This window comes from Acanthochromis polyacanthus, chromosome 4, assembly GCF_021347895.1.
Source record: "Acanthochromis polyacanthus isolate Apoly-LR-REF ecotype Palm Island chromosome 4, KAUST_Apoly_ChrSc, whole genome shotgun sequence".
Taxonomy (NCBI): domain Eukaryota; kingdom Metazoa; phylum Chordata; class Actinopteri; family Pomacentridae; genus Acanthochromis; species Acanthochromis polyacanthus.
In genome coordinates, this window is record NC_067116.1 from 15,391,294 (window position 1) to 15,404,119 (window position 12,826).

The window sequence follows — 12,826 nt, forward strand, 5'->3', positions numbered from 1 at the left end:
AATCACATAATATGGACATATGTATTAACATGCACATTTAGGAACATGTGGTCACGTCTACTTAAATGGATTATGGTGAAGGAACAGACAGATCGCTTAGTCTTTTAATATCACATATTTTAAGCCATTTTTGGACCATCATTTCAGCTCTGCCCCTCTTCTCTGTGAAACAAAGGAAGACTCAAATTCAGTGGAGATTCGCACCCGAGCACACTCAAAAAAATGATTTGTTCATTTTACACAATATACTTATGTCAACAATTTCCACATAACTGAGTTATGCTCATACGAATTACAGAGGGAAGAACTCATTTATGTAAAACCAACAAGACTGTATTAAGTCACTTTTATGTCAACTGGTCAAGTTAGCCTCAATTGAAAAGGTAATGCTCCACTAACTAAACATACATTCATTGCAGTAGCCTAACTCACTTACATAACTTACACTCAACTGCACTGAGTAAAACCAAATTAACAACTCCTCCTAGTTCCAACTTAACTGCTTTGAATTAGCAATACTTGTAGTGTTCCATTATAGTAAAGAAATGACTTTATGTTGGACTTACTAAACCTGGTTATGTCAACAAATTTCTACACAATGTAGTTAAATAAAACTCAAATAACAATACCATGTTCTGAAAACATTTATTACACAGAAATCCAAAATTTAAAGGCAGACATTTTTCAACATGTTGTTGCCTCCTTTTTTTTTTTTTAGAAAATGACTAATATGGTTGTTACAAACTGCCTAATGAAAATAATTACATCTAAATTGCTGAAAAACACTGTAGGAAGGCATTCACATTTGAACTAAAAAAAAAATAAAAAAAATAGTCCACAACAGTCTGTGAGAATGCATTTCCACAAACATTGCCAAATCTTACGACAGAGAACTTGAACTGGTTTGTTTCTCCTCAGTGCTACCATTATCAGTATTCACCCATCGCTGTCCATTTCTCACTGTTCTCCTCTTGTCATTGTCTTTTTTGAGGTTATGTTTTGCTCCTTTTGGGAAAGTCTGTTCAACAGTTAGGCATCCAATAACTTCCTAACTTCAGCACTGAGTGAAGCAAAAAAGGTGTCTAGAATTCAAATATGAACCAAAACAACAACAACAACTAGTCCGCAACAGTCTGTGAGGAGAAGGCATTTACCACAAACATTGCCAAATCTTTTGATGGAGAACTTGGAATTTTTGTTGATGTTATGTTATCACTCTCCATTCCTCATTGTCCATTACTCGTCAATGTTGATCCCTTCTGCAACTTCTAATTTGTCTTTGGTGAAGTTATGTTCTGCTCTTTTTGTGAAGTCCATTAAACAGTTAGGCATCCAATCTGCAACATTGAGTCCATTCCTCAGTTTAACATGCAGATCAAAAAGCAACACAACACCTGTCTAAGGTGTTCCTTCAAAGAGTTTGTTCTGTAGCACTTGCACCTTTGTTGACAGTTTGTTGGCATCTGGTTCCATGACAAGCTTCTGCAGAACTTCAAATGTATACTTGAGATTTGTTGGATAGCTCAAGTCAAGTGAGTACATGAGGCCAAGCAAAATGGCAACAGCATTCGCGATGTTGCCAAGTTCATCGAGCACATTCACTCCTTCAATGATTATACCAACATCTGCCAGGCAATCTGTGGGCTCTGCACCTTCAACAGTGATGGCATAAATTCCCAGGACTGTCTCGTCCATAGCCTTCTGGTTGTCTTCAACATCCTCAGAAAGAGAAAAAATAATCAGTTACAATATTCACATCAGAAAAGCACCTTTTTAAAAAAAGAAATACCATCCTCTCAGAATGATAAGCCTTAATTTTCTACTCACTCTTACACTGTTTTTTTTTTTTTTTGCTGCCCCCAGAGATTCATATAAACCTAGATCTCTGGCTGCATTTGGAATATTTAACAAGTGCTCCAGAGTCTTACTCAGCGTAAGGGTGAGAAAAACGAAAGCATATCATTCTGAGGGTATTTCTTTAAAGCGATAGTTCGGTTTGGAACAAGTTGGGTCCTATTCCCAGATACAGGGCAGAAATGACAACTACAACAGTGTTTATGTGCAACAGAATCCCAGAGCGCCGACACCAAGCCCCTCTCCCTGCTCTGTGCCTGGTTTGTCTGTGGTTGCCTCTGTGCTCAGACGGGGTCAGGTTTTAGTTCACAAAAAAAAAGCATATAAACAGACACCTACTAGAAAAATGTGATATTGGTCTGCATTCACGCTCTATTTAGAGAATTTTCGGCGCATTATTCGGCATTAGGGTCCCCAAAAACACTGATAAATAAGGCAGTAGTTCTCGGTGTGGCATAAAACGGCGCTACCTCCGCTACAGAGCTCAGTGTGGGACTTGCGGCCACAGCTGTGAGCAGGCTGGGTAGTCTATCGGTCTGCACGGCACGCAAGATGTAAACAACAGCTGGGAGCTTGCCAGGACAAATAGTCTGCAATAACAACGCAAAAAATGAGTGATTATATGAGCGAGGACGACCTGCCGTTCACTTTTTTCCGGTAAGCGTCCATTTATATGCTTTTTTTAGTGAATCAGAAAATGGCCCCATCAGAGCGCAAAGGAAATGACAGACGGAGCAGGACACAGATCAGGGAGAGGGGCTCGGTGAAGGCGCACTGGGATTCTGTTGCACATAAACACTGTTGTAGGGGTCATTTCTGCCCTGTATCTGGAGATAGGACCCAACTTGTTCCAAACCAAAATATCACTTTAAAGTACCAACCTTAAACTAGTAGTTGACAAACTGCGATTAATGAAATTTCACTGAAGGATTTTCTGTTATGAAGAAAGAAGAAGAAATGAGAGGACAGAATACTTACTATGTACTCTCGAATTAGGTGGTCAGGGTCTTCATTGACGTAGACCATGAGTGCTTTGAGCACGCAGGCTCTTCTTGTTTCAATGGCATCTGTCTGCGGTGAACAAGGTTCATATGACATTATATTGTTGCATCGTATAGCAGTATTACTACAGATTATCACTGTTTTACAATAAGTGCAAGTAAAGTATACGGTAAACTTTGGTTTTATTCTAAATGGCTTTCATATATATATATATATATATATATATATATACATATATATATATATATATATACATATATATATATATATATACACACGTGGACAAAATTGTTGGTACCCCTCAGTTAAAGAAGGAAAAACCCACAATTCTCACTGAAATCACTTGAAACTCACAAAAGTAACAATAAATAAAAATTTATTGAAAATTAAATAATCAAAAACAGCCATTACTTTTGAATTGTTGATTAACATAATTATTTAAAAAACAAACTAATGAAACAGGCCTGGACAAAAATGATGGTACCTCTATAAAAGATTGAAAACTATTTGACCAGAGTGACATGATTAACTCAGGTGTGTCATTTAATTGACATCACAGGTGTTTCCAAACTCATAATCAGTCAGTCTGCCTATTTAAAGGGAGACAAGTAGTCACCCTGCTGTTTGGTGAAAAGGTGTGTACCACACTGAACATGGACAACAGAAAGCGAAGGAGAGAATTGTCCCAGGACATCCGGAAAAAAATGATAGACAAACATCTTAAAGGTAAAGGCTATAAGACCATCTCTAAACAGCTTGAAGTTCCTGTGACAACAGTGGCTCATATTATTCAGAAGTTCAAGACCCACGGGACAGTAGCCAACCTCCCTGGACGTGGCCGCAAGAGGAAAATTGATGACAAATTGAAGAGACGGATCGTTGGAATTGTATCCAAAGAGCCCAGAGCAACCTCCAAAGAAATTAAAGGTGAACTCCAAGGCCAAGGTACATCAGTGTCAGATCGCACCATTCGTCGTTGTTTGAGCCAAAGTGGACTTCATGGGAGACGACCAAGGAGGACACCACTGCTGAAAAAAACTCATAAAAAAGCCAGACTGGAATTTGCAAAAATGCATGTTGACAAGCCACAAAGCTTCTGGGAGAATGTCCTTTGGACAGATGAGACCAAACTGGAGCTTTTTGGTAAGGCACATCAACTCTATGTTCATAGACTCAAAAACCAAGCATACGAAGAAAAGAACACTGTCCCTACGGTGAAACATGGAGGAGGCTCAGTAATGTTTTGGGGCTGCTTTGCTGCATCTGGCACAGGGTGTCTTGAAAGTGTGCAAGGTACGATGAAATCTGAAGACTATCAAGGCATTCTGGAGAGAAATGTGCTGCCTAGTGTCAGAAAGCTTGGTCTCAGTCGCAGGTCATGGGTCTTCCAACAGGACAACGATCCAAAACACACAGCCAAAAACACCCAAGAATGGCTGAGAGAAAAGCGTTGGACTATTCTAAAGTGGCCTTCTATGAGCCCAGATCTGAATCCCATTGAACATATGTGGAAGGAGCTGAAACATGCCATTTGGAGAAGACACCCATCAAACCTGAGACAACTGGAGCTGTTTGCTCATGAGGAGTGGGCCAAAATACCTGTTGACAGCTGCAGAATGCTCATTGACAAATACAGAAATCGTTTAATTGCAGTGATTGCCTCAAAAGGTTGTGCAACAAAATATTAAGTTATGGGTACCATCATTTTTGTCCAGCCCTATTTCATTAGTTTGTTTTTTTAAATAATTATGTTAATCAACAATTCAAAAGTGATGGCTGATTTTGATTATTTAATTTTCAATAAATTTTTATTTATTGTTACTTTTGTGAGTTTCAATTGATTTCAGTGAGAATTGTGGGTTTTTCCATCTTTAACTGAGGGTACCAACAATTTTGTCCACGTGTGTATATATATATCATGGTAGAGACTGCGATTTGGTAGAAACTCCAGTCCTACCAGTAGAGATTTGTCAGGGCTAAGGTTAGACTTTTAAGGTTAGGGTCAGGGGTCAGATTTAAAGTTCCATCTCTACTGGTAGAGATTACAATCGCAATCTCTACTGGTAGAAACTCCAATTCTACCAAATCGCAGTCTCTACCCTGACATACATACATACATATATATATATATATATATATATATACATATGAAAGCCGCTTCATGACGGCTTTTTTTTACATTGATGCAAGCAAACATTGCAATTATAGCTTTTCGCAGAGCATGCAGGTATAGAAAATAAGCACAGGAATTGTGGACCGGCCTGGAGCAGTCAGTAGACAGGTTTGTGGAAATGAATGAATTCAAAAATACCTTGTCCAAGTCTTTCATGATCTTCTTTATTTTCAATCCTGCCGCTCCCCCTTTCTTCTTCAGGATTGTTATCAGCCGTGCAGTGTGATGATCGAGCTGTTGCATAAATTTGGATCGCAGTGGCACAGTGGTGATCCTAGTAAACTCTGCTTCCACCTGCAGACATTAAAAAGTAAGAAAAAAAAACAGGACACAGGTCAGTTAAAACAAAATAAAAACTGGACCTTGTGACATCGTAAGAATACAAATTTGCCCCATAATCAGGTAGTGTGATTCTAAATTAATGCAATTTGGTTGGCAACATGAAAATCCAATAGTTATTTTCCCCAAAGTTTTTATACATGTTGGATTCTGTAGCTGTTTTGACAGCTACAGAATTTTGACAGCTTTGTTCTGGAAAATTACTATTATATGAATACAGACAGATAATCTTGTATTTCATATTTTTTATCTTGGGGCTATTATTAGAGCAGCATATAGCTTCTTTTAAAATAAACAGATTTTTATCATAGAAAAAAGATAACAGAGTCCAGTTTCCCCCATTAAAAACTGTTATCATCATTTACTCATCTGAAAGTAAACCAAAATTTCTATGTTGTGAGTAAATACATGTCTCAGGACATAGTTTTCTGAGCAAATTTGTTTTACATGTTTAGTGAAGATTTCTTGTGAAGTCATTCCTTTCACCTTAAAAATGCAATAATACTACTGACCTCTTGCTCAGAGAAGAGAGCTGGCCATCTCCTTTTGAACTCGGCAATGAAAGGTCTGTCTTCAATCACCTCATGTCTCCGATAAGCAAATGTCATTTCCATTTTTGCCTTAACCACCTGATGGTTGTTGCTCTTTTCACTTCAGACAATAGTGCCAGCCTCTCTTCCTCAAGGCTATCCTGGGATTGTCCTGACGGATAATCAGGACAGTAGTTTACTTCTGCTCTTCTCGCTTTTTTCACTTGATTCGGAGATGTGCGTGAATCACCTTGTTTCCGCTTGAGGGAATTCACAGTCAGCTCAGTGCATCCAATGTTGCGCAGCATTGTGCGATAGTTTGCCATTTTATATTTTAAGCTTATCTTCCACCCATAAAACCCGGAAACAGAACCTTGCTCCTTTAAACATGGGTGTTTCTTCACGAGTGCTTTAGCTACATCATCAAATTCAGCACTGGATGGATAAGCTTTAAATTTGATGATCTGGGATGCCAAACTTTCGAGAATGTCTGACTTCAGTTTTGGACTTGGACTGAGCAGGGTACCATTATTTTGGAAGTCAGCATTCCCACGCTCGAGTTGGAGCTCAACATTGTAGGTGAATTCAGGCACAGGAAAGTTGTCCGGCCATGGCTCACATCTCAGGGATGACGACGAAGAGTCAGATGACAGGATGTCCGTGTCCACTGATGAAATAGAAGTAGTCTCTGAAGACAGGCAAAGGCTACTTGTTGGCAAAACACTTGGGAGGTAAATCACTTTGATGATAGCTTTGCTTTGGATCTCAGAGGTAGACTTCAGGTTTATGAACTCATCAAAATCCTTGTCCTTGTATTGTAGTCTGAAGTCTTCCAACACCTCATATTGTCTTTTTATCTCACTTTTTAGTTCCTCAACAGAAGCTGGTATTCCTGAAGGCAGGGATATTTTGGATGAGTCATTTTCTCCCAAGATGATGCAAAGCACTGCCGGTGTAGCCATACTGGTGAAGAGGTTATTCTGAAGAAAAGCAGAAAAACATTTTGAAACCATGTCATGTAAAATTCAAAAATACAAATTAATAAAAGTGTTCAAAAATGCTTCTATTATTTTCTATCTCCTGAAGCATGGTAATTTCTTGATTTGCAAGTGACTTTGAAAATGAAGCCAGTCAACATCAAATGAAACAAAGAATAATTACCAGAAACATGTATGTATCGTTTAAGGGTGACCATTCGGTGGGTTCCACACTTGTAGTCAACCAGAGGATAGTCATCAATCAGTTCGCTTAATTCAGCCAACACAACCTCTGCTGCTGAGGATGCCTGTATCTCAAATGCTCTGTAATGCTCTCTGTACCATGATGCCAATTTCTTGCAAATGAAGATTAATGTGTTTTCCAATATACACATTTGAAGTATCTCTGCAAATTCAGGTAATCCACCCACTGATCCATTCACAATGATCATTCCAGTTCTATACTGTAAGCCATTAGCAGAGACATTATGTGCTACAGTAACTGTTTTGAGATCAGGGAACTTAAGACGTAGATGAAGTGCTACATCCTCTTTCTTAATATCTACAGGAATTGAGGAGATGTGTGTCACATCAAAGGCAGATCTCTCATAACACCCTGAATACATGTGATAGCCAATCATCAGCTGGTGCTTATTCGCCAACGACAGTGTGATGTTTTTGAAACACTTTGTGTGCTGAACAACTTGTTTGAAAAAACTGTGTTTGGCCTCGAAGCGCATTGTCCAAAACATCACAAGGGGGCCAAACAACTTTATAATTTCTGGGTAGTGCTCCAGAAAGTGATGTTTTGGCAGCAGTCTCTGACTTGGAAAAACTCTCTGGTATCGTTGTCTGTGCTCTGAGATTTTACACTCCAGGAATGCCACAGACTCATCACAGTGAACAGGTGCAACCGCTAGCTCTACAATATCTTTTAAGACTAGAATCACATTCCAGGCTGGCTCATCTTCTGGGATCAAATGACCAATCATAAATGGTAACAGTCTTAACAGACACCAATTTTCGTGTGCGTTACCACCAATTGTTTTGCGGCGTGCAAAATTATGTGGCAGCAGGTGAGGGCGGTTTTTTTTGTCACCCCACTTGTATTTGAAGTTTTTAATGAGATTATTAAGCTCAAAGAGTGTAAACAACTTCTTGGAAATGAGAAGCCCCAAGCAGTGTGCTAGTTCAACAGGGACTATGCCCTCTAAAAGATCATGAACTACATCAGGGGGTGTGGCGATGGGCGTGGGAGAGCTCAGCTGCAGGAGAGAGAGGTGTGGAGGGGTGCGTGGAGGCAGCGTCAAGGTAATTGACACAGGTGATGATAATCGGCTGACCTGATTATCTCCACAGTAGCAGCCGGAGCGGAGGATAAAAAGTCGGGCGGACGGAGAAGACGAGGGGGAGCAGCGGAGAGACAGCGGAGGCTGCATAGACTGAGGAGCAGCGTAGAGGCAGCAGAGGCTGCATAAACTATGGACAGCGGAGACAGCGGGAACTGAGAGGCAGCGGAGGCTGCGTACCGGGCTGCGGAGAACTTTAAGTAGTAAAGTAATAAACAATATTCCCTCGACAACCAGGGCGTGTGTGTATTGAGTGGACCCACGGACAGCGAACCTGTCACATTGGCACCCAACCGGCACTTGATACACGGGGATGTCTGCGCCTCCGGCGGAACCGGTGCTGCCTGTGGCTGCGCTGGCCCAGATGCTCCGGGACTTGGCGGCGATGCACGGCGAATCGGCAGCACCTGGAGGCGCTGCACCAGCAGACGGAGAGGCAGACCCGCGTCTTGGAACAGCTGTTGTCTCGACCAGGGGGATCACCGGGCTCCTCCTCCTCCATCTCCGGGCTGTCTCTTTAAAAGATGACGGCGGAGGATGACCCACAGTTGTTTTTGGACATGTTCCAGGCCACGGCGGTGGCATGTGGATGGCCGCAGACGGAGTGGGCGGTGCGGCTGCTTCCCCTACTGACGGGGGGAGGCCCAGACGGCAGCGATCAGCCTGCCGGCGGCGGCCCGGAGGAATTTCGCCGATGTCAGGAAGGCGGTGCTGGACAGGACGGGCCTCTCGCCTGAGGACCACCGGCGCCGTTTCCGGGGCGCTCGGCTGGGGGCGGGCGACCGGCCGTTTGTGTTCGCCCAGCAGGTGAAGGATGCAGCAACCAGGTGGCTGCTGCCGGGGGAGACCGCGGAGGAGAGTCGGCTTCTGGAGAAGATTGTGGTGGAGCAGTTCATCGAGGGGTTGCCAGAGGAGACGAGCAACTGGGTGAGGTGTCATCGCCCGGCCGATCTGGGGACAGCAGTGACGCTGGCCGAGGATCACCTGGCAGTCCAGGCGGAAGGCCAAGGACGGGCACCTCCCGGGATGCGACCAACACCAGCGCCACGCAGGAAAACCCTGGCTGCGCGGACATCGGCGCCACGTTCACCGATGCCGCCGGTTCCGGCGCCCCGTACTAACCTCTCTTTTGCTTCTCCTCGACACCAGGCTCCGGCTGCTGCTGACGCTGTCTCCAACCCACCGGGGGCTCCTCAAACGTCAGGACAGGAGTGCTGGCGGTGTGGGCAGCCTGGCCATTTCCGACGGGAGTGTCCGCTCATGGAGGTCGGCCAGGTGGTTCGGGTTGCCGGCACGCCAGCACCCTCTCCCGGTCCGGGAGGGACATACAGCGTTCCGGTAAGGATCCAGGGGTGTGTACATCGGGCTATGGTGGATTCGGGCTGTGGACAGTCCCTGATTCACCAAAACCTGGTTCGACCCGGGGCATTGGTGGAGGCATCCTGGGTGAGGATAAGGTGTGTACATGGGGATGTTCACAAATATCCTGTTGTGCCAGTGGAAGTTAGATTCAGGGGAAAAAAGCATATTATAAAGGCCGCGGTTAGCTCCCGCCTTACGCACCCCCTTATTTTGGGTACGGATTGGTCTGGGTTCCAGGGGGCAGTTGGGAAATGTGTGGGAGTGCGTTCACGAGCGGTAGGGACGTGTGATATGTGTGCTGTGCTCAGCGGTGACGCGAGGTTGTCCGACACTGCAGACGGGGAGGGGGATCCCGTGGGACCTCGTCAGGAGGCTCCGCGGGTTCCTGTCCTACACCCCATGGAAGATTTTCCTCTGGAACAGTCTCGAGATGATACTCTGCGCTCAGCTTTCGACCAAGTGATAAAGATTGATGGTCAGTTTGTGCACCCGGGCACAGCACCTACATATCCACACTTTTCATTGATCAGAGACAGATTATATCGAGTGACTCGTGACACTCAGACACAGAGTATAGTCACCCAATTGTTGGTGCCGAGGGGCCGCCGGGAAACTGTTTTCCAGGCGGCACATTTCAACCCAATGGCTGGTCACATGGGGTATGAAAAAACACTCGACCGGATCATGACCCGATTCTATTGGCCTGGCATTCGGGAGGACGTCCGCCGGTGGTGTGCGTCTTGTCCTGAATGCCAGTTGGTTAACCAACCGGCCATCCCGCGGGCGCCTTTGCACCCATTACCACTGATAGAGGTTCCATTTGAAAGAATTGGCATGGACCTCATCGGGCCATTTCACCGGAGCGCACGAGGATATCGGTTTGTGTTAGTCCTAGTGGATTACGCAACACGATATCCCGAAGCAGTGCCGTTGCGCACCATCTCTGCAAAGAGTGTTGCACAAGCACTGTTTCAGGTCATCTCCCGAGTTGGAATCCCCAAAGAGATTCTGACTGACCAGGGCACCTTGTTTATGTCACGAACACTTCGGGAACTTTACGAATTATTGGGCATCAAGTCTATTCGGACAAGTGTGTACCACCCACAGACCGATGGTCTGGTGGAGCGTCTGAATAAGACCTTGAAGAACATGATTCGTAAGTTCATTCACGAGGAGAGCAGCAATTGGGATAAATGGCTGGACCCTCTGTTGTTTGCAGTGCGGGAGGTGCCCCAGGCCTCCACGGGATTTTCTCCCTTTGAACTCTTGTTTGGCCGGAAGCCGCGTGGGGTTTTGGACCTGGTTAAAGAAAACTGGGAGGAAGGTCCAAGCCCAAGTAAGAATGAAATACAGTACGTCCTGGACCTTAGAGCAAAACTCCAATCACTGGGACAGCTTTCACGTGAGAATTTGCTCAAGGCCCAGGAACGACAACAACGACTGTACAACAGAGGGGCAAAGCTCAGACAATTTTCACCGGGAGACAAAGTACTTGTATTACTCCCATCTTCTAGCTCGAAATTACTCGCCAAGTGGCAAGGGCCCTTCGTGGTCACACGACGAGTAGGGGAGGTGGATTATGAGGTGGCACGCTCTGACAGGGGAGAAGCAACACAGATTTACCACCTCAACCTCCTAAAAGCATGGAGAGAGGCGGAGTCGGCTTCTTTGGTGACTGTAGTTGAAGAGAGAGACGAGTTAGGGCCTGAGGTTCCAAAGCCGGGCAATTCCACCTCACTCCCCGTTGAAAACCACCTCTCGCAGTCCCAAAAAGCCGACATTGCCATGTTGCAGGAGCGGTTTGCTGATGTGTTTTCCCCCCTGCCAGGGCGTACAGACCTCATACAGCACCACATCGAGACCCCCCGAGGCGTGAGGGTTTTTTCACGACCTTACAGACTGCCTGAACATAAGAGAAAATTAGTTCAGAAGGAATTGAAAGCAATGCTAGAGATGGGAGTGATGGAAGAGTCAAACAGTGCCTGGTGTAGCCCCATCGTTCTTGTTGTCAAGAAGGATGGGTCTATACGGTTCTGTGTAGACTACCGCAGGGTGAATGACGTGTCACGGTTTGATGCCTATCCTATGGCCAGGGTCGACGAGCTCCTGGATCGGCTGGGCACTGCGCGTTTTTCACCACACTGGATTTGACCAAGGGCTACTGGCAGATTCCCCTATCACCGGAGTCCAGGGAAAAAACGGCCTTCTCCACTCCGTACGGTTTGTACCAATTCGTGACACTTCCGTTCGGGTTGTTCGGAGCCCCAGCCACGTTCCAACGTCTCATGGACAAGGTTCTGCGGCCGCACGCAGCATATGCAGCCGCCTACCTGGATGATGTTATCATCCATAGTAATAGCTGGGCGGCGCATGTGCGGCAGGTGGCCGCGGTGCTGGAGTCCCTGAGACAGGCGGGGCTGACGGCCAACCCGAGGAAGTGCGCGGTTGGACGGAGGGAGGTACGGTATCTGGGTCACCACTTGGGCGGCGGGCAGGTGCGCCCACAGGTGGACAAGACGGCAGCAATCGCAGCCTGTCCGCGGCCCAAGTCCAAAAAAGAGGTACGGCGGTTCCTGGGGCTGGCGGGCTACTATCAGCGGTTCATCCCTAAGTTCTCGGACCTGGCCAGCCCCTTGACCGACCTGACTCGGAAGAGTGCTTCAGATCCGGTCCAGTGGACGGAGCAGTGCCAGCGGGCGTTTGAGGGGATAAAGCAGGCCCTCTGTGGGGAGCCACTCCTCTACACGCCTAACTTCTCTCTCCCTTTTTTCCTGCAGACTGATGCGTCGAACAGAGGGCTGGGGGCCGTTTTGTCCCAGCAGGTGCAGGGCGTCGACCGCCCAGTAGTTTACATCAGCCGCAAGTTGTCTGAGAGGGAGGCTCGCTACAGCACGGTAGAGAAGGAGTGCCTGGCAATCAGGTGGGCGGTCGGGGCCCTGCGCTACTACCTCCTGGGACGCCCATTCACCCTCTGTTCGGACCACGCCCCTCTCCAATGGCTCCATCGCATGAAGGATACCAACGCCCGAATCACACGGTGGTATCTAGCTCTACAGCCTTTTAAGTTCACAGTGATTCATAGGCCGGGGCGCAGATGGCCGTGGCTGACTTCCTCTCCCGCTCCTTGGAGCCGGTGGGGGAGTTGGTTAGGCCGGATGGCTCCCCGGCCTAAGTCGGGCGTGGGGATATGTGGCGATGGGCGTGGGAGAGCTCAGCTGCAGGAGAGAGAGGTGTGGAGGG

General features: G+C 46.0%; 1 long non-coding RNA gene across 1 annotated transcript; it reads right to left on the reverse strand.

Moving 5' to 3' along the window:
• Nucleotides 1-866: 866 nt before the first annotated feature.
• Nucleotides 867-6,873, reverse strand: LOC127533670 (uncharacterized). Its single transcript, XR_007941428.1, has 3 exons — nucleotides 5,881-6,873; nucleotides 2,833-2,925; nucleotides 867-1,719 (listed from the first exon to the last, which is right to left on the reverse strand). It is a non-coding gene; the product is annotated as an uncharacterized LOC127533670 (long non-coding RNA).
• Between the last annotated feature and the right edge of the window lie 5,953 nt (nucleotides 6,874-12,826).